We start from the raw sequence: 19,474 nt of genomic DNA on the forward strand, positions 1-19,474 counted from the left end.
TCTGCCTCATCCGCAGCTGTGCCAACTCAACTTAAACAAAGAGGAATGTCATCAGAAGAGGCTTTAGCGACGGTGCTAGGCAAGATAAATGAATCTTTGGAAAAACTCAGCAGGAAAGTAGATGAGACAAATGTAAAAGTTGATGTGTGAAATGCGAAGGTGGATGCTGCAAATACCAAAATTGATATAAATACAGAAAGTATAAATAGTCTGGGACAAAAGGTGAATACTAACATAGAAGCCATACAGAAACTGATACAGGAGTCTGCCTCGACCCATCAAATTGCAGAGGAAGCTAAGGGAAAAGTGGATGCTGTGGAAGTTAAAGTAACACAACTGGAAACAAAGAGAGTACCAGATATACAGAGACAAGTTGAAGACCATAGGCTGATTCTTTCTATGATTGCAAGATTAATGAATGTTAGAATGATGTTGGAATGAATTTATGTGATTTTAGCAGAAATGCCACAAAGATTTAGGAAAAATAGACTGTTAATTGGTGAAAGGAGGGAAAGTAAAGTTATATTAATTTCAAGATAAATTTACAGGACAAAAATTTGAAAAGAGGGAAAGGATTTGCTGAAATGGATAATTGACTTAGAATACAAAAAAAGGAGGCATGAGGAGGTCAGGGAAATATGCTACCTTGACAGGTTTGGCTGTCGAAACAGAAGGTTTTTTATCACAGGACAAGAAAGCAGCCCTCAGCAACTTAACCGGCACAAAAAGATTTCTTTGAAGAAATCCTTAAGCCCTGGGGTCACAATTTCAGCAAAAATCTCACTTTCGGGAATTCAATCAAATATGGTGCCGAATAGTTACAAATGCTCCCCTGAAAGCTTTGGAGATGGGGAAAAAATGCTATTTATCACAGGACAAGAATTCAGCCCTCGACAACTTAACCGGCGCGAAAAGTTTTTTTTTAAAAAAAATCCCTAAGCCCCGGGGTCACAATTTCAGCAAAAATCTGACTTACAGGAATCCAGTCAAATATGGTGCCGAATGGTTGCAAATGTTCCCCTGAAAGGTTTGGCTGTCGAAACAGAAGGCTTTTTATCACAAGAGAAGAAATCAGCCCTCAGAAAGTTAAGCGGAAGAATATTTTTTTTAAAAAAAGATTCCGAAGGTCACAATTTCAGCAAAAATCCGACTTTTGGGAATTCAATCAAATATGGTGCCGAATAGTTGCAAATGCTCCCCTGGAAGTTTGGCATTCGAAACAGAAAGCTTTTTACCAAATGACAAGAAATCAGCCCTCAGCAACTTAAAACGCGGAATTTTTTTTTTGGAAAAAATCCCTAAGCCCCGGGGTCACAACTTCAGCAAAAATCTGACTTTCGGGAATTCAAGCAAATATGGTGCCAAACGCTTGCAATTGCTACACTGAAAGGTTTGGCATTTGAAACAGAAAGCTTTTTACCAAAGGACAAGAAATCAGCCCTCAGCAACTTAACCGGCAAAAAAAGATTTCTTTGAAAAAATCCTTAAGCCCCTGGGTCAGAATTTCAGCAAAAAATTGACTTTTGGTAATTCACTGAAAATGGTGCCAACCGGTTGCAAATGCTCCCCTGAAAGCTTTGTTGATGGAAACAGAAGTCTTTTTATCACTGGACAAGAAATCAGCCCTCAGCAACTTTACTGGCGGAAACAGCTTTTTTTGAAAAAATCCCTAATCCCCGGGTCACAATTTCAGAAAAAATCTGACTTTTGACAATTCACTCAAAAATGGTGCCAAACGCTTGCAAATGCTCCCTGAAAGCTTTGGCGATGGAAACAGAAGGTTTTATATCACAGGACAAGAAATCAGCCCTCAGCAACTTAAAAGGCGGACTTTTTTTTTGGAAAAAATCCCTAAGCCCCGGGGTCACAATTTCAGCAAAAATCTGACTTACGGGAATTCAGTCAAATATGGTGCCGAATGGTTGCAAATGCTCCCCTGAAAGTTTGGCGGTCGAAACAGAAGGCTTTTTATCACGGGAGAAGAAATCACCCTCGACATCGTAACCGGTGGAAAAAGATTTTTTTGAAAAAATCCCTAAGCCCAAGTCACAATTTCAGCAAAAATCTGACTTTTGTCAATTCACTCAAAAATCGTGCCAACCGGTTGCAAATGCTCCCCTGAAAGTTTTGGCAGTCGAAACAGAAGGCTTTTTATCACACGACAAGAAATCAGCCCTTGACAACTTAACCGGCGGAAAAAGATTTTTTTGAAAAAATCCCTAAGCCCCGGGGTCACAATTTCACCAAAAATCTGACTTTTGGCAATTCACTCAAAAATGGTGCCAAACGCTTGCAAATGCTACCTTAAAAGGTTTGGCAGTCGAAACAGAAAGTTTTTTATCACAGCACAAGGAAGCAGCCCTCAGCAACTTAACCGGCAGAAAAAGATTTTTTTGAAAAAATCCCTAAGCCCCGGGATCACAATTTCAGCAAAATTCTGACTTTTGGCAATTCATCAAAAAAATGGTGCCAAATGCTTGCAAATGCTCCATGAAAGGTTTGGCAGTCAAAACAGAAGGCTTTTTATCCCAGGACAAGAAATCAGCTCTCAGCAACTTAACCGGCGGGAAAAGATTTTTTTGAAAAAATCCCAAAGCCACGGGGTCACAATTTCAGCAAAAATCTGACAGTACAAAACGCATTTAGAATGAAAATAAGGTCAAGTAAAACAAAGAAATTTCCGGGTGATTGTCTGATCACATTTAAAGACAGAGAAATGAGAAATCTGATTCTACAAAGAAATAGAGAGAAAAGATCTTGGTATGAGCTTTCGTGTGCATGCACACTTCTTCAGATACACAGTAACTAACTTAGTTGGTCTTTAAGGTGCTACTGGAAGGAATTTTTTGTTTTGACTATGGCAGACCAACACGGCTACCTATCTGTAAATAGAGAGAAAAGATTATACATAGATGGGAGCTACATAATCATTTTTAACAATATACTAATAAGACTGTTGAAACGAAGAGAAGCTTACAAACCACTGGTGCATATTCTTAAGAAAAACAAGATTGATTTCAGATGGGAATTTCCGGAAGGAGTCTCGTTCTTTTACAAAGGTGTGAAAAGAAGACTGACAAGCCCCGAGGAAATAGGGAAATTCATGAGGAGATACAAAGAATTACAGGCGGGACAGGAAGAGATCAAGGGAGCAGAGGGAGGAGCGTCAGAATCAGGAGAAGAAGAGGAACAAAACGGGGGAAAATCGGAAGAAGAAGAAGAGGAAGAGGAAGAAGAAGAGGTAGATAGATTGTAAAGTAGTAAACTAAATTTATTTAATTGGAAGAAGAATGGTGTTAAAATTATGGAATTGGAACATTAATGGGATGAACGATAAGAAGAAACGAAATAAAATTGAACAATTTATAAAAAAGAAAAATTTAGACATCATATGCTTACAAGAAACTCATGTGGCAAAAAGACACAGGAAAATTCTAATCAACAAAAGATTAGGGAATGAATTCATATCTTCGGATAAAGAGAAAAAAAGGGGTGTTGTTTTATACATCAAAAATAAAATCGAATCCCACCAACTATTCAAAGATGAAGAAGGGAGAATCATAGCGGTCCAAATCAATTGGCAAGGCGAAAAATTGATAATTGTCGGGATCTACGCACCAAATGGAAATAAGACTGATTTTTATAGATCACTGGAGGAAAAATTATTTGAGTACATGGATCAAAAAATTATAATAATGGGAGATCTGAATGGTGTGGTATCATTGGAACGGGATAGGATAAGAGAAGTAAAGAATAAAGAAGGGAAATTGCCTAAGACATTTTTTACGATGATGAAGAATTGCAACCTGATTGACATTTGGAGACTTAGACACCCATTGGAGAAGCAATTTACACATTATTCAGAACCGAATCAGTCAATGTCAAGAATAGATCAAATATGGGTTTCGAATGAACTGACCCCAAGAATCCAACAAATTGAAATACAGGCCAAAGTGATTTCAGATCATAATCGTATAGAATTGGAATTAAAAGGTTTTGAAGAAAGAACTTTCAGGTGGAGATTGAACGATAATTTGTGGGACGATCAAAAGATGGTTGAAAAATCACAAAAGAAACTATTGTTTGGGATTGTTTGGGACGCAAGCAAAGCAGTAATGAGAGGTTTTCTTATCCAGCAGAACTCATGAAGAAAAAGAATAAGGAAAAAAGGACAAAAGAGATTTTAAGACAGATTATGGACAATGAACAAAAATTGATTAAAAAACCTAACAACGTGAAAATAAAGCAGGAAATAAAGACTCTTCAAACTCAGTTTGCAATGATAATAAATAAAGAAGTTGAGTGGAACATCAAAAGGTTAAGACAGAAAAACTTTGAGTTCGCAAATAAATCAGGAAAATGGCTTGCGTGGCAACTTAAAAAGAGAAAGGAGCAGAGTACAATTAATAAAATTAAGATAAATGGAGAAGAGACAGTTGATCCGAAATAAATAAGGAAAGGATTCTTGGATTTTTATAAGCAATTATACAAAAATAAAGAAAGGAATAACAAGAAGAAAATAGAAAGATATCTAACAAAAAAAAATGGTGCGGAAGATCCCGAGAGACCAAAAAGACTGATTTTTTGGGGGGGGGGGGAAATCAGCCCTCAGCAACTTAACCGGCGGAAAAAGATTTTTTTGAAAAAATCCCTAAGCCCCGGGGTCACAATTTCAGAAAAAATCTGACTTTTGGCAATTCACTCAAAAATGGTGCCAAACGTTTGCAAATGCTCCCCTGAAAGGTTTGGCGGTCGAAACAAAAGGCTTAATACCACACTACAAGAAATCAGCCCTCAGCAACTTAAAAGGCAGAAAAAGATTTTTTAATAAAAAATCCCTAAGCCCCGGGGTCACAATTTCAGCAAAAATCTGACTTTTGGCAATTCACTCAAAAATGGTGCCAAACGCTTGCAAATGCTCCCCTGAAATGTTTGGTGATGGAAACAGAAGGCTTTTTATCACAGGACAAGAAATCAGCCCTAAGCAACTTAACTGGCAGAAAATGGTTTTTTTGAAAAATCCCTAAGCCCCGGGGTCACAATTTCAGCAGAAATCTGACTTTTGGCAATTCACTCAAAAATGGTGTCAAACGCTTGCAAATGCTCCCCTAAAATGTTTGGTGATGGAAACAGAAGGCTTTTTATCACAGGAGAAGAAATCAGCCCTCAGCAACTTTATATATATATATATATATATATATGCAGGTTTTGGTGTCCTCGGGTGTCTTCCCGTGTAAAAGTTGGGGTGTCTAGGCGACGTTTCGACGAGGTCTCACTCGTCATCTTCAGGCTGGTGCTTTCGGCTTCTTGTTACTGGAACAGAGCGGGATCTCAATGTTTGAGTTCCTATAAATACTGTAGAGGGGGTGTGGTGTCTAGCCTCCAATGTTCTGGGCAGAGAGGAAGTTCCCAGGCTAGTGTGCCTTTTCTTCTTTTGTTCCTTAATTACTTGAGAGATACCTTGAGTGATTTCTTGAGTGATATCCTGAGTACCACTTAGGTGGGTCATTAGGTGTGGATTAGTTGCTAAAGTCTTAGCAACTAATCCACACCTAATGACCCACCTAAGTGGTACTCAGGATATCACTCAAGAAATCACTCAAGGTATCTCTCAAGTAATTAAGGAACAAAAGAAGAAAAGGCACACTAGCCTGGGAACTTCCTCTCTGCCCAGAACATTGGAGGCTAGACACCACACCCCCTCTACAGTATTTATAGGAACTCAAACATTGAGATCCCGCTCTGTTCCAGTAACAAGAAGCCGAAAGCACCAGCCTGAAGATGACGAGTGAGACCTCGTCGAAACGTCGCCTAGACACCCCAACTTTTACACGGGAAGACACCCGAGGACACCAAAACCTGCATTCCTGTACCCGTGAAAATCTACGAAAGCATATATATATATATATATATATATATATATATATATATATATATAATGTTTATTAAGGTTTTTAAATACAAATGCAAAAATAATAAACGATATAACATGTATCATAACATAGTTTCAAAGCTTCTTTGGACTCCCTCACGTCTCCCTCTCCCACTTACATCGTTATAAATTTTTACCAGCAATTTATCATCTTGTTTGCATTCTTGTGTCCCGTTCATTTAAATATAATCCAACAATTCTCCAAAAAGTTTATATTTCCCTCAATCTCATTTATCATCCTGATTCCATCTAATTTAGTGGTGCACAATTATTTGTGATCTAGCATCCTTCTTAACATTCAACCAAATTACAATGTTTTTGTAGATAAATCTTAAATTTCTTCCAGTCTTCTTCAACCCTCTCCTCACCCAGGTCTCGGATTCTGCCGGTCATCTCAGCTAGTTCCATATAGTCTATCAGTTGCATCTGCCATTCTTCCAGTGTGGGTAGGTCTTGAGTTTTCCAATACTTAGCGATGAGTATCCTTGCTGCCGTTGTTGCATACAGGAAAAAAGTTCTGTCCTTCTTTATCACCCTCTGGCCGACAATACTCAGAAGGAAGGCCTCTGGTTTCTTAGGGAAGGTATATTTAAATACCTTTTTCAGCTCATTATATATCATTTCCCAAAAGGCCTTCACTTTAGGGCAGGTCCACCAGAGGTGAAAGAATGTTCCTTCATTTCCTTTACATTTCCAGCATTTGTTATCAGACAAATGGTATATTTTGGCAAGTTTAACTGGGGTCATGTACCATCTATATATCATTTTCATTACATTTTCCTTCAAAGCATTACATGCAGTGAAGTTCAACCCAGTGGTCCACAACCTTTCCCAGTCCTCAAACATAATATTATACCCAATGTCCTGTGCCCACTTTATCATAGCCGATTTAACCATTTCATCTTGTGTATTCCACTTTAACAGCAAGTTATACATTCTTGAAAGTACCTTAGTCTTAGGTTCTAACAGTTCAGTTTCCAATTTCAATTTTTCCACCTGGAACCCTAACTTTTTGTCATTTTTAAAAACTTCTTTAATCTGAGCGTAGTGTAACCAGTCTCGCACTTTATCTTTCATTTTCTCCAAACTCTGCAATTTCCAATTGTCTCCATCTTTTTCTAATATTTCCCAATATTTTGGCCATTTGGTCTCCATATTGGGTCTTTTTCGGGCCTTAGCTTCCAGAGGTGATAGCCACCTTGGAGTTTTGTTTTCCAATAAGTCTTTATATTTTGTCCAGACATTAAACACTGCTTTTCTGACAATATGGTTCTTAAAGGCCTTATTGATCTTGACCTTATCATACCATAAGTATGCATGCCAACCAAAAGCATTGTTAAAACCTTCCAGATCCAGTACGTCAGTGTCTTCGAAAAGTAGCCAGTCTTTTAGCCAGCAGAAAGCTGCGGCCTCATAGTACAACTTTAGGTCTGGCAGGGCAAAGCCCCCTCTTTCTTTCGCATCAGTTAATTTCTTAAACTTAATTCTGGGCTTTTTGCCCTGCCAGACGAACTTAGAGATGTCTCTCTGCCACTTCCGGAAGCACTCCGTCTTGTCCACAATCTGTAGTGTTTGGAACAAAAACAACATTTTTGGCAATACATTCATCTTAATAGCAGCAATTCGGCCTAACAAAGAAAGTTTCAGTTTTGTACAACTGTCTAAGTCTCTCTTAATTTCTGACCAACATTTTTCATAGTTGTCCTTAAATAGACTCAGATTTTTTGCTGTTATGTTTACCCCTAGGTACTTTACTTTTTTAACCACATTTAATTCTGTCTCTCTCTGAAACCGTTCTGACTCTGTATCTGTCAAATTTTTTTCCAATACCTTGGTTTTCTGTTTGTTTAATTTAAATCCCGCCACCCGACCAAATTCTTGAATCAGTTGTAATACTCTTTTCGTACTAGATTCTGGCTCCTGCAGGGTCAAAACTAGGTCATCTGCAAAAGCTTTAAGTTTATATTGTTTCGCTCCGACCTGAATTCCTTCCACCAACCGGTCCCCTCTAATCATATTCAGGAGCACCTCCAGAACCGAAATAAATAGCAAAGGGGAGATAGGGCAGCCTTGTCGTGTTCCTTTTTCAATTTTAAACTCTTCTGTAACCACATTGTTAACTATCAGTTTAGCCTTTTGTTCTGAATATATTGCGTCAATCCCATTCTCAAAACCCCGTCCCACTCCCATTTCTTTTAAATTTCCCTTCATAAATTTCCAGAAGATATTGTCAAAGGCCTTCTCTGCATCTACAAAAATTAACACTGCTTTTGTATTTATATCTGTTTGCAGAAGTTCCAAGATGTCAATAATGTTCCTTGTATTAGCAAACAAGTGTCTACCTGGGAGAAAGCCTGCCTGGTCCTTGTGAATTACTTCATTTAAAACTTTTAAAAGTCTACTTGCCAAAATGTCTGCAAATATTTTGTAATCCACATTTAAAAGAGAGATGGGACGATATTTCTTAAGTTGTGTCTTTTCAGCTTCCGATTTTGGTATCAATGTGATAAAAGCTTCCTTCCACGATTCCGGCGCCCTCTTCCCTTCCATAATTTCATTGCTAACCTCCATAAGTGGTTGTATCAAATAGTCTTTTAATGTCTTATAATACTTGGAGGTCAGCCCATCTGGCCCTGGAGATTTGCCCAATTGCATGTTCTGAATGGCTTGTTCGATCTCTTGTCGTGTTATTTTACAGTTCAGGATTGATCTGTTTTCTTGTGACAATTTTGGTAGTCCATTTTTTTCCAAAAATTGTTTAATCTCAACCTCGTCTTGCGGCCCTTGAGTATATAATTTTTTGAAGTATCTCTGGAAACACTTTCTAATATCCACAGGGTTCTGAATATTTCTTCCTTCAACCTCTAAATTTGTAACTGTATTTAGTTTTTGTCTCCTTTTCAGCTGCCAAGCTAGCAGTTTTCCACATTTATTTGCCGATTCAAAAGTTTTTTGTTTCATTAATTTAATCTTCCACTCTATTTCCTGGTTTATCAATTTAGAGTATTGTGCTTGATAAAGTTTAATTTCTCTCAGAGTCGGCTGTGACTTCGGGTTTAATCTTAACTTCTCTAATTCTTTAATTTTCTCCAAAATCTTATCTTTCCTCTCATTTTGTGTCCTTTTCTTTACAGCATTCTGTTGTATCAAAAACCCCCTCATCACAGCCTTGCTTGCGTCCCAGATGATTCTTTTTTCCACCGTAGTGTTCATATTTATCTCAAAGTAATCTTTCAAAGCTTTTTGGGCCTTCTTAATAATCTCCTGATCTCTAAACATCTGATCATCTTCCATCTAAAGGAGCCGGTTGGTAGTAGTGTCATGTCCATCTTTACTGCGTTATGGTCGGAGCAGGTCTTTGGGCAGATTTCCACCTTTCTGGCCTTGGGCGCCAGACCTCTAGATATCCATATTTGGTCGATTCTTGTCCAAGTCAGCTGGTCTTCAGAGAAAAATGTTCCCTCTCTTCCCAAGGGGTTCTTTGTTCTCCAAATGTCAATCAGGTCCATATTGTCTGTCATTTCAAAAAAAGTCTTTAGTAGTCTGCCGTCTTTTGTAACATTTTGGCTTTGTGACTTATCCATGTTAGTTGATACGACCCCATTCATATCTCCCATCATAATGATGTGGTTGTAATCCAGATAGTCCAGCATAGTCTCATGCAACTTCTTTTAAAATTCCGATTTCCCCTCGTTTGGTGCATAGATTCCTAATATCAGAAGCTTCTCTCCTTGATGCTGTATCTCAATTGCCACAATTCTTCCATGTTCATCTTTAAATAAAAATTTAGGTGACAGGCTCTCTTTTGCATATATCACCACGCCTCTCTTCTTTACTCTGTCCGAAGATATAAATTCCTGGCCAAGTCTTTTGTTTATCAGCACTTTTCTATGGAGCCTAGTCACATGTGTTTCTTGCAAGCAAATAATGTCCAATTGTTCTTTTTTTAATATATAAAATATTTTCCTCCTTTTTTCCGGGATGTTGCAGCCATTTATATTCCAGCTCAAGAGTTGCAGAGACATCCTGAATAAATCTGGTTATTGTCCTGGGGGTGGTATCTTATTCGCTGGGTCTTCAGGTTCCAAGGGTGCAGGTACCGCCGGTGCTCCAGGCCCAGAGGGTAAATCAATTCCTTTTTGTTTGTCCTCTCCGTATGCAGTCAGAAATTTATCTCTATCTTCCAATGTTCTAATTTTAACCTTCTTCCCTCTGAAGGTAAAGGATAGTCCTTGGGGAAATTCCCACCTAAAGATGATTGAGTTGCTCCTCAGCAATCTGACCAATTCAACATAAGGAGATCTAAGGTCCAACAGTTGTTTAGGAATGTCCTTGTAAATTTCAATTCTTCTGTCCAAAATGTCCAGTGACTTATCGTAGTGTAGACCCAAAATCTTATCCCTTTCCTCCTTTGATCTCAATGTTATCAAACAGTCTCTGGGCTTCTCTTTCTTTACAAGTCTTCCAAGCCTAAAAGCTGATACAATTTGAAAGTCCTTTTCCTCTAAGTTCCAAAACTTGGAAAATTCTTTAGTCAGAAACTCAGCTAGGTTGCCTTCTTCTGCTTCTGGTATCAACCTTATCCTTAGGTTACTCTCCCGATTCCGCAGTTCTATCATAGAAAGGTAGGTCTGGTGTTCACCTACTTGTTTGCAGAGTGGTCTTACCTCTTGTTCTAAATTTCCAAGTCTTTGGCTAGTATCCTCAGCCAATTTCCGATTTTCTACTGTGGCCTCCGTCAGTTGTCCAATTGCTTGCACATTCTGTGATACTTGTCCAGTTAATCTATTTAGACATTCTGTGTTTTGATCAATTTTAGCTGTTTGCTCATCAGCTTTCTTATCCAAAGATTCCACTCTCTTATCCAGAGATTCCAATTTTTCAAAAATTTTCTCTAAAATAGAAGGAGTTGCTCCTGAGGCCATATCTTCCAATTGTAATTGCTCAATTTCTCCCTCCCCTGCGTGTGGCAGAGAAGCAGCTTCTTCCTCTGAAGGCAACGTAGGTACAGATGATCCGCGTGTCTGTGAGGCTGAGGTTAAAGTTGTTAAAGTTGTTTGTCTAGTTCTTCCCCTCTTTCTTGCGCCACTCATTCCAAAGTTATCTAAAAATCAAGGTCAAGCTGAGTTGTTCCCATGAGAAAGCAGCAGCCCAGATGGTAACAGTCAAACAGGAGGCCGGGAAAAGGAAAGTAAAATAATGTCACTGCTGTAAATCCCAAATCCTCTAGGGGGAGCTTAAAATGTCTTTAGGGAAGAAATCAATTCTGGTGAAATTATTGAAATCAAATTTAATGTCCAGGAACCTTCAATAACAGGTTTTAAGCAGAGTTAGTGTTAGCAGCCACATTGTTTCAAACAGTGCATACTGGTGTTTCAAATGGTGCTTCAAAGTAGCAAGTCCAAACTCCCTCAGATTGTTGCAAATTTTAATTCACAGTAGCCAAATCTGCAAACTGACTGCTCAGTTTCTCAGGCAGCTCCAGCCCCTGGGTCTCTTACTCAATTTGTAGTTCCAACAGAAGAAAGGTATCACAATGCAAATAGGAAGCAAAAAATCAAGTGCTTAAAGTCCTTATTTTACTTAAGAGCAAGTTCAGTGGGTGCTCAGATCAGTTAGGTTAAAAGTTCTTTCTTTGCCTCCACTCCTCCAGCTCTTTGCTTTGAAGTTCAGTGACAGCGGAAGACGGACTTCCTGTTTTTCGTCGCTCCGCTTTCAGCCAAATTCAGTAATTTTTACTCTCAAATTTTATAAAGTCCTTCTTTACTCACGGGTTGTTGCTTTTCCGAATCAGAAGTTCCCAGGAAAAGAGGTCAGCGCTCACCGGCAGCAGCAGCGCGGCTTCACTCCGTGGATTGCGAAACGACTCACAGCGCCGCTACCCCCTCCATGTTCCGGAGCCCCTTACGGGGTTCCTTCAGTGCTTTGGGGGTCGCTTCTGGCGCCCACCGAGTCTCAAGACCACAGGCTCTTGCTTCCTGTGGGATTCCAAAGTGGGTCTCCGCTTCGCCGTAGCGGACGACCCTTTTCCGCGGAGCTTCCTCCTCACTAGTGGAAGAGGACCGCCATTACCGTTCGCGCGCAGCCCTCAGCAACTTAACCGGCGGAAAAAGATTTTTTTGAAAAAATCCCTAAGCCCCGGGGTCACAATTTCAGCAAAAATCTGACTTTCGGCAATTCACTCAAAAATGGTGCCAAACGCTTGCAAATGCCCCCCTGAGAGCTTTGGTGATGGAAACAGAAGGCTTTTTATCACAGGACAAGAAATCAGCCCTCAGCAACTTAACCGGCTCAAAAAGATTTTTTTGAAAAAATCCCTAAGCCCCGGGGTCACAATTTCAGCAAAAATCTGACTTTTGGCAATCGCTCAAAAATGGTGCCAAACGGTTGCAAATGCTCCCCTGAAAGCTTTGGCGATGGAAACAGAAGGCTTTTTATCACAGGACAAGAAATCAGCCCTCAGAAAGTTAACCGGCGGAAAAAGATTATTTTAAAAAATCCCTAAGCCACAATTTCAGCAAAAATCTGACTTTTGGCAATTCACTCAAAAATGGTGCCAACCGGTTGCAAATGCTCCCCTGAAAGCTTTGGCGATGGAAACAGAAGCCTTTTTATCACATTACAAGAAATCAGCCCTCAGAAAGTTAACCGGCGGAAAAAAGATTTTTTTGAAAGATCCCTAAGCCCCGGGGGTCACAATTTCAGCAAAAATCTGACTTGGCAGTTCACTCAAAAATGGTGCCAACTGGTTGTAAATGCTCTCCTGAAATGTTTGGCAGTCGAAACAGAAGGCTTTTTATCACATTACAAGAAATCAGCCCTAAGCAACTTAACCGGCAGAAAAAGATTTTTTTTAAAAAAAATCCCTAAGCCCCGGGGTCACAATTTCAGCAAAAATCTGACCTTTGGCAATTCGCTCAAAAATGGTGCCAAACGCTCGCAAATGCTCCCCTGAAAGCTTTGGCGATGGAAACAGAAGGCTTTTTATCACAGGACAAGAAATCAGCCCAAAGCAACTTAACCGGCAGAAAAAGATTTTTTTTTAAAAAAATCCCTAAGCCCCGGGGTCACAATTTCAGCAAAAATCTGACCTTTGGCAATTCACTCAAAAATGGTGCCAAACGCTTCCAAATGCTCCACTGAAATCTTTGGTGATGGAAACAGAAGGCTTTTTATCACATTACAAGAAATCAGCCCTCAGCAACTTAACCGGCAGAAAAAGATTTTTTTAAAAAAATCCCTAAGCCCCGGGGTCACAATTTCAGCAAAAATCTGACTTTTGGCAATTCACTCAAAAATGGTGCCAAACGCTTGCAAATGCTCCCCTGAAATTTTTGGCGGTCGAAGCAGAAGGCTTTTTATCACAGGACAAGAAATCAGCCCTCAGAAAGTTAACCGGCGGAAAAAGATTTTTTTGAAAAATCCCTATGCCCCGGAGTCACAATTTCAGAAAAAATCTGACTTTTGGCAATTCACTCAAAAATGGTGCCAAACGCTTGCAAATGATCCCCTGAAAGGTTTGGCTGTCGAAACAGGAGGCTTTTTATCACAGGACAAGAAATCAGCTATCAGAAAGTTAACCGGCAGAAAAAGATTTTTTTGAAAAATCCCTATGCCCCGGAGTCACAATTTCAGAAAAAATCTGACTTTTGGCAATTCACTCAAAAATTGTGCCAAACGCTTGCAAATGATCCCCTGAAAGGTTTGGCTGTCGAAACAGGAGGCTTTTTATCACAGGACAAGAAATCAGCTATCAGAAAGTTAACCGGCGGAAAAAGATTTTTTTGAAAAATCCCTATGCCCCGGAGTCACAATTTCAGAAAAAATCTGACTTTTGGCAATTCACTCAAAAATGGTGCCAAACGCTTGCAAATGCTCCCCTGGAATGTTTGGCGGTCGAAACAGAAGGCTTTTTATCACATTACAAGAAATCAGCCCTCAGAAAGTTAACTGGCGGAAAATGATTTTTTTGAAAAATCCCTAAGCCCCAGGGTCACAATTTCAGAAAAAATCTGACTTTTGGCAGTTCACAAAAACATGGTGCCAAACGTTTGCAAATGCTCCCCTGAAAGCTTTGGTGATGTCGAAACAGAAGGCTTTTTATCACAGGACAAGAAATCAGCCCTAAGAATGTTAACTGGCAGAAAAAGATATACTTGAAAAATCCCTAAGCCCCGGGGGGTCACAATTTCAGCAAAAATCTGACTTTTGGCAATTCACTCAAAAATGGTGCCAAACGTTTGCAAATGCTCCCCTGAATGCTTTGGTGATGAAAACTGAATGCTTTTTATCACAGGACAAGAAATCAGCCCTCAGCAACTTAACCAGCAGAATTTTTTTTTGAAAAAATCCCTAAGCCCCGGGGTCACAATTTCAGCAAAAATCTGACTTTTGGCAATTCACTTAAAAATGGTGCCAAACGCTTGCAAATGATCCCCTGAAAGGTTTGGCTGTCGAAACAGGAGGCTTTTTATCACAGGACAAGAAATCAGCTATCAGAAAGTTAACCGGCGGAAAAAGATTTTTTTGAAAAATCCCTATGCCCCGGAGTCACAATTTCAGAAAAAATCTGACTTTTGGCAATTCACTCAAAAATTGTGCCAAACGCTTGCAAATGATCCCCTGAAAGGTTTGGCTGTCGAAACAGGAGGCTTTTTATCACAGGACAAGAAATCAGCTATCAGAAAGTTAACCGGCGGAAAAAGATTTTTTTGAAAAATCCCTATGCCCCGGAGTCACAATTTCAGAAAAAATCTGACTTTTGGCAATTCACTCAAAAATGGTGCCAAACGCTTGCAAATGCTCCCCTGGAATGTTTGGCGGTCGAAACAGAAGGCTTTTTATCACATTACAAGAAATCAGCCCTCAGAAAGTTAACTGGCGGAAAATGATTTTTTTGAAAAATCCCTAAGCCCCAGGGTCACAATTTCAGAAAAAATCTGACTTTTGGCAGTTCACAAAAACATGGTGCCAAACGTTTGCAAATGCTCCCCTGAAAGCTTTGGTGATGTCGAAACAGAAGGCTTTTTATCACAGGACAAGAAATCAGCCCTAAGAATGTTAACTGGCAGAAAAAGATATACTTGAAAAATCCCTAAGCCCCGGGGGGTCACAATTTCAGCAAAAATCTGACTTTTGGCAATTCACTCAAAAATGGTGCCAAACGTTTGCAAATGCTCCCCTGAATGCTTTGGTGATGAAAACTGAATGCTTTTTATCACAGGACAAGAAATCAGCCCTCAGCAACTTAACCAGCAGAATTTTTTTTTGAAAAAATCCCTAAGCCCCGGGGTCACAATTTCAGCAAAAATCTGACTTTTGGCAATTCACTTAAAAATGGTGCCAAACGTTTGCAAATGATCTCCTGAAAGGTTTGGCTGTCGAAACAGAAGGCTTTTTATCACATTACAAGAAAACATCCCTGAAAGCTTGGTGATGGAAACAGAAGGCTTTTTATCACAGGACAAGAAATCAGCCCTCAGAAAGTTAACTGGCGGAAAAATATTTTTTTGGAAAAAATCACTAAGCCCCGGAGTCACAATTTCAGCAAAAATCTGACTTTTGGCAATTCACTCAGAAATGGTGCCAAACGCTTGCAAATGCTCCCCAGAAAGGTTTCGATGTCGAAACAGAAGGCATTTTATCACAGGACAAGAAATCAGCCCTCAGCAACTTAACCAGCAGAAAAAGATTTTTTTTGAAAAAATCCCTAAGCCCCGGGGTCACAATTTCAGCAAAAATCTTACTTTTGGCAATTCACTCAGAAATGGTGCCAAACGTTTGCAAATGATCCCCTGAAAGCTTTGGCGATGGAAACAGAAGGCTTTTTATGACATTACAAGAAAACACCCCTCAACAAGTTAACCGGCGGAAAAAGATTTTTTTGAAAAATCCTTAAGCCCCGGAGTCACAATTTCAGAAAAAATCTGACTTCACTCAAAAGTGGTGCCAAACGCTTGCAAATGATCCCCTGAAAGCTTTGGTGATGGAAACAGAAGGCTTTTTATCACAGGACAAGAAATCAGCCCTCAGAAAGTTAACCGGCGGAAAAAGATTTTTTTGAAAAATCCCTAAGCCCCGGGGTCACAATTTCAGCAAAAATCTGACTTTTGGCAATTCACTCAAAAATGGTGCCAAACGCTTGCAAATGATCCCGTGAAACCTTTGGTGATGGAAACAGAAGGCTTTTTTATCACAGGACAAGAAATCAGCCCTCAACAAGTTAACCGGCGGAAAAAGATTTTTTTGAAAAATCCCTAAGCCCTGGGGTCACAATTTCAGCGAAAATCTGACTTTTGGCAGTTCACTCAAAAATGGTGCCAAATGCTTGCAAATGCTCCCCAGAAAGGTTTCGATGTCGAAACAGAAGGCTTTTTATCACAGGACAAGAAATCAACCCTCAGCAACTTAACCGGCGAAAAAGATTTTGTTGAAAAATCCCTAAGCCCCAAGGTCACAATTTCAGAAAATATCTGACTTTTGGCAATTCACTAAAAAATGTGCCAAACGCTTGCAAATGATCCCCTGAAAGGTTTGGCTGTCGAAACAGAAGGCTTTTTATCACAGGAGAAGAAATCAGCCATCAGAAATTTAACCAGCGGAAAAAGATTTTTTTGAAAAATCCCTAAGCCCCGGGGTCACAATTTCAGAAAAAATCTGACTTTTGGCAATTCACTCAAAAATCGTGCCAAACGCTTTCAAATGCTCCTGTGAAACCTTTGGTGATGGAAACAGAAGGCTTTTTTATCACAGGACAAGAAATCAGCCCTCAGCAACTTAACCAGCAGAAAAAGATTTTTTTGAAAAATCCCTAAGCCCCGGGGTCACAATTTCAGAAAAAATCTGACTTTTGGCAATTCACTCAAAAATGGTGCCAAACGCTTGCAAATGATCCCCTGAAAGGTTTGGCTGTCGAAACAGAAGGCTTTTTATCACAGGAGAAGAAATCAGCCCTCAGAAAGTTAACCGGCGGAAAAAGATTTTTTTGAAAAATCCCTAAGCCCCGGGGTCACAATTTCAGAAAAAATCTGACTTTTGGCAATTCACTCAAAAATGGTGCCAAACGCTAGCAAATGCTCCCGTGAAACCTTTGGTGATGTAAACAGAAGGCTTTTTATCACAGGACAAGAAATCAGCCCTCAACAAGTTAACCGGCGGAAAAAGATTTTTTTGAAAAATCCCTAAGCCCTGGGGTCACAATTTCAGCGAAAATCTGACTTTTGGCAGTTCACTCAAAAATGGTGCCAAATGCTTGCAAATGCTCCCCAGAAAGGTTTCGATGTCGAAACAGAAGGCTTTTTATCACAGGACAAGAAATCAACCCTCAGCAACTTAACCGGCGAAAAAGATTTTGTTGAAAAATCCCTAAGCCCCAAGGTCACAATTTCAGAAAATATCTGACTTTTGGCAATTCACTAAAAAATGTGCCAAACGCTTGCAAATGATCCCCTGAAAGGTTTGGCTGTCGAAACAGAAGGCTTTTTATCACAGGAGAAGAAATCAGCCATCAGAAATTTAACCAGCGGAAAAAGATTTTTTTGAAAAATCCCTAAGCCCCGGGGTCACAATTTCAGAAAAAATCTGACTTTTGGCAATTCACTCAAAAATGGTGCCAAACTCTTGCAAATGCTCCCATGAAACCTTTGGTGATTGGAAACAGAAGGCTTTTTATCACAGGACATGAAATCAGCCCTCAGCAACTTAACCAGCAGAAAAAGATTTTTTTTAAAAAATCCCTAAGCCCCGGGGTCACAATTTCAGAAAAAATCTGACTTTTGGCAATTCACTCAAAAATGGTGCCAAACGCTTGCAAATGCTCCCCAGAAAGGTTTCGATGTCGAAACAGAAGGCTTTTTATCACAGGACAAGAAATCAGCCCTCAGAAAGTTAACCGGCGGAAAAAGATTTTTTTGAAAAATCGCTAAGCCCCGGGGTCACAATTTCAGAAAAAATCTGACTTTTGGCAATTCACTCAAAAATGGTGCCAAACGCTAGCAAATGCTCCCGTGAAACCTTTGGTGATGGAAACAGAAGGCTTTTTACCACATTACAAGAAAACACCCCTCAACATGTTAACCGGCGGAAAAAGATTTTTTTGAAAAATCGCTAAGCCCCGGGGTCACAATGTCAGAAAAAATCTGACTTTTGGCAAATCACTCAAAAGTGGTGCCAAATGCTTGCAAATGCTCCCCAGAAAGGTTTCGATGTCGAAACAGAAGGCTTTTTATCATAGGACAAGAAATCAACCCTCAGCAACTTAACCGGCGAAAAAGATTTTGTTGACAAATCCCTAAGCCCCAAGGTCACAATTTCAGAAAATATCTGACTTTTGGCAATTCACTAAAAAATGGTGCCAAACGCTTGCAAATGATCCCCTGAAAGGTTTGGCTGTCGAAACAGAAGGCTTTTTAAAACAGGAGAAGAAATCAGCCCTCAGAAAGTTAACCGGCGGAAAAAGATTTTTTTGAAAAATCCCTAAGCCCCGGGGTCAAAATTAAAAAAAAAATCTGACTTTTGGCAATTCACTCAAAAATGGTGCCAAACGCTTGCAAATGATCTCCTGAAAGGTTTGGCTGTCGAAACAGAAGGCTTTTTATCACATTACAACAAAACATCCCTGAAAGCTTGGTGATGGAAACAGAATGCTTTTTATCACAGGACAAGAAATCAGCCCTCAGAAAGTTAACTGGCGGAAAAATATTTTTTTGAAAAAATCACTAAGCCCCGGAGTCACAATTTCAGCAAAAATCTGACTTTTGGCAATTCACTCAAAAATGGTGCCAAACGCTTGCAAATGCTCCCCAGAAAGGTTTCGATGTCGAAACAGAAGGCATTTTATCACAGGACAAGAAATCAGCCCTCAGCAACTTAACCAGCAGAAAAAGATTTTTTTTGAAAAAATCCCTAAGCCCCGGGGTCACAATTTCAGCAAAAATCTTACTTTTGGCAATTCACTCAGAAATGGTGCCAAACGTTTGCAAATGATCCCCTGAAAGCTTTGGCGATGGAAACAGAAGGCTTTTTATGACATTACAAGAAAACACCCCTCAACAAGTTAACCGGCGGAAAAAGATTTTTTTGAAAAATCCTTAAGCCCCGGAGTCACAATTTCAGAAAAAATCTGACTTCACTCAAAAGTGGTGCCAAACGCTTGCAAATGATCCCCTGAAAGCTTTGGTGATGGAAACAGAAGGCTTTTTATCACAGGACAAGAAATCAGCCCTCAGAAAGTTAACCGGCGGAAAAAGATTTTTTTGAAAAATCCCTAAGCCCCGGGGTCACAATTTCAGAAAAAATCTGACTTTTGGCAATTCACTCAAAAATCGTGCCAAACGCTTTCAAATGCTCCTGTGAAACCTTTGGTGATGGAAACAGAAGGCTTTTTTATCACAGGACAAGAAATCAGCCCTCAGCAACTTAACCAGCAGAAAAAGATTTTTTTGAAAAATCCCTAAGCCCCGGGGTCACAATTTCAGAAAAAATCTGACTTTTGGCAATTCACTCAAAAATGGTGCCAAACGCTTGCAAATGATCCCCTGAAAG

The sequence above is a fragment of the Podarcis gaigeae genome (assembly GCF_964106915.1).
Source record: "Podarcis gaigeae genome assembly, chromosome: 13".
Classification (NCBI taxonomy): Eukaryota; Metazoa; Chordata; class Lepidosauria; order Squamata; family Lacertidae; genus Podarcis; species Podarcis gaigeae.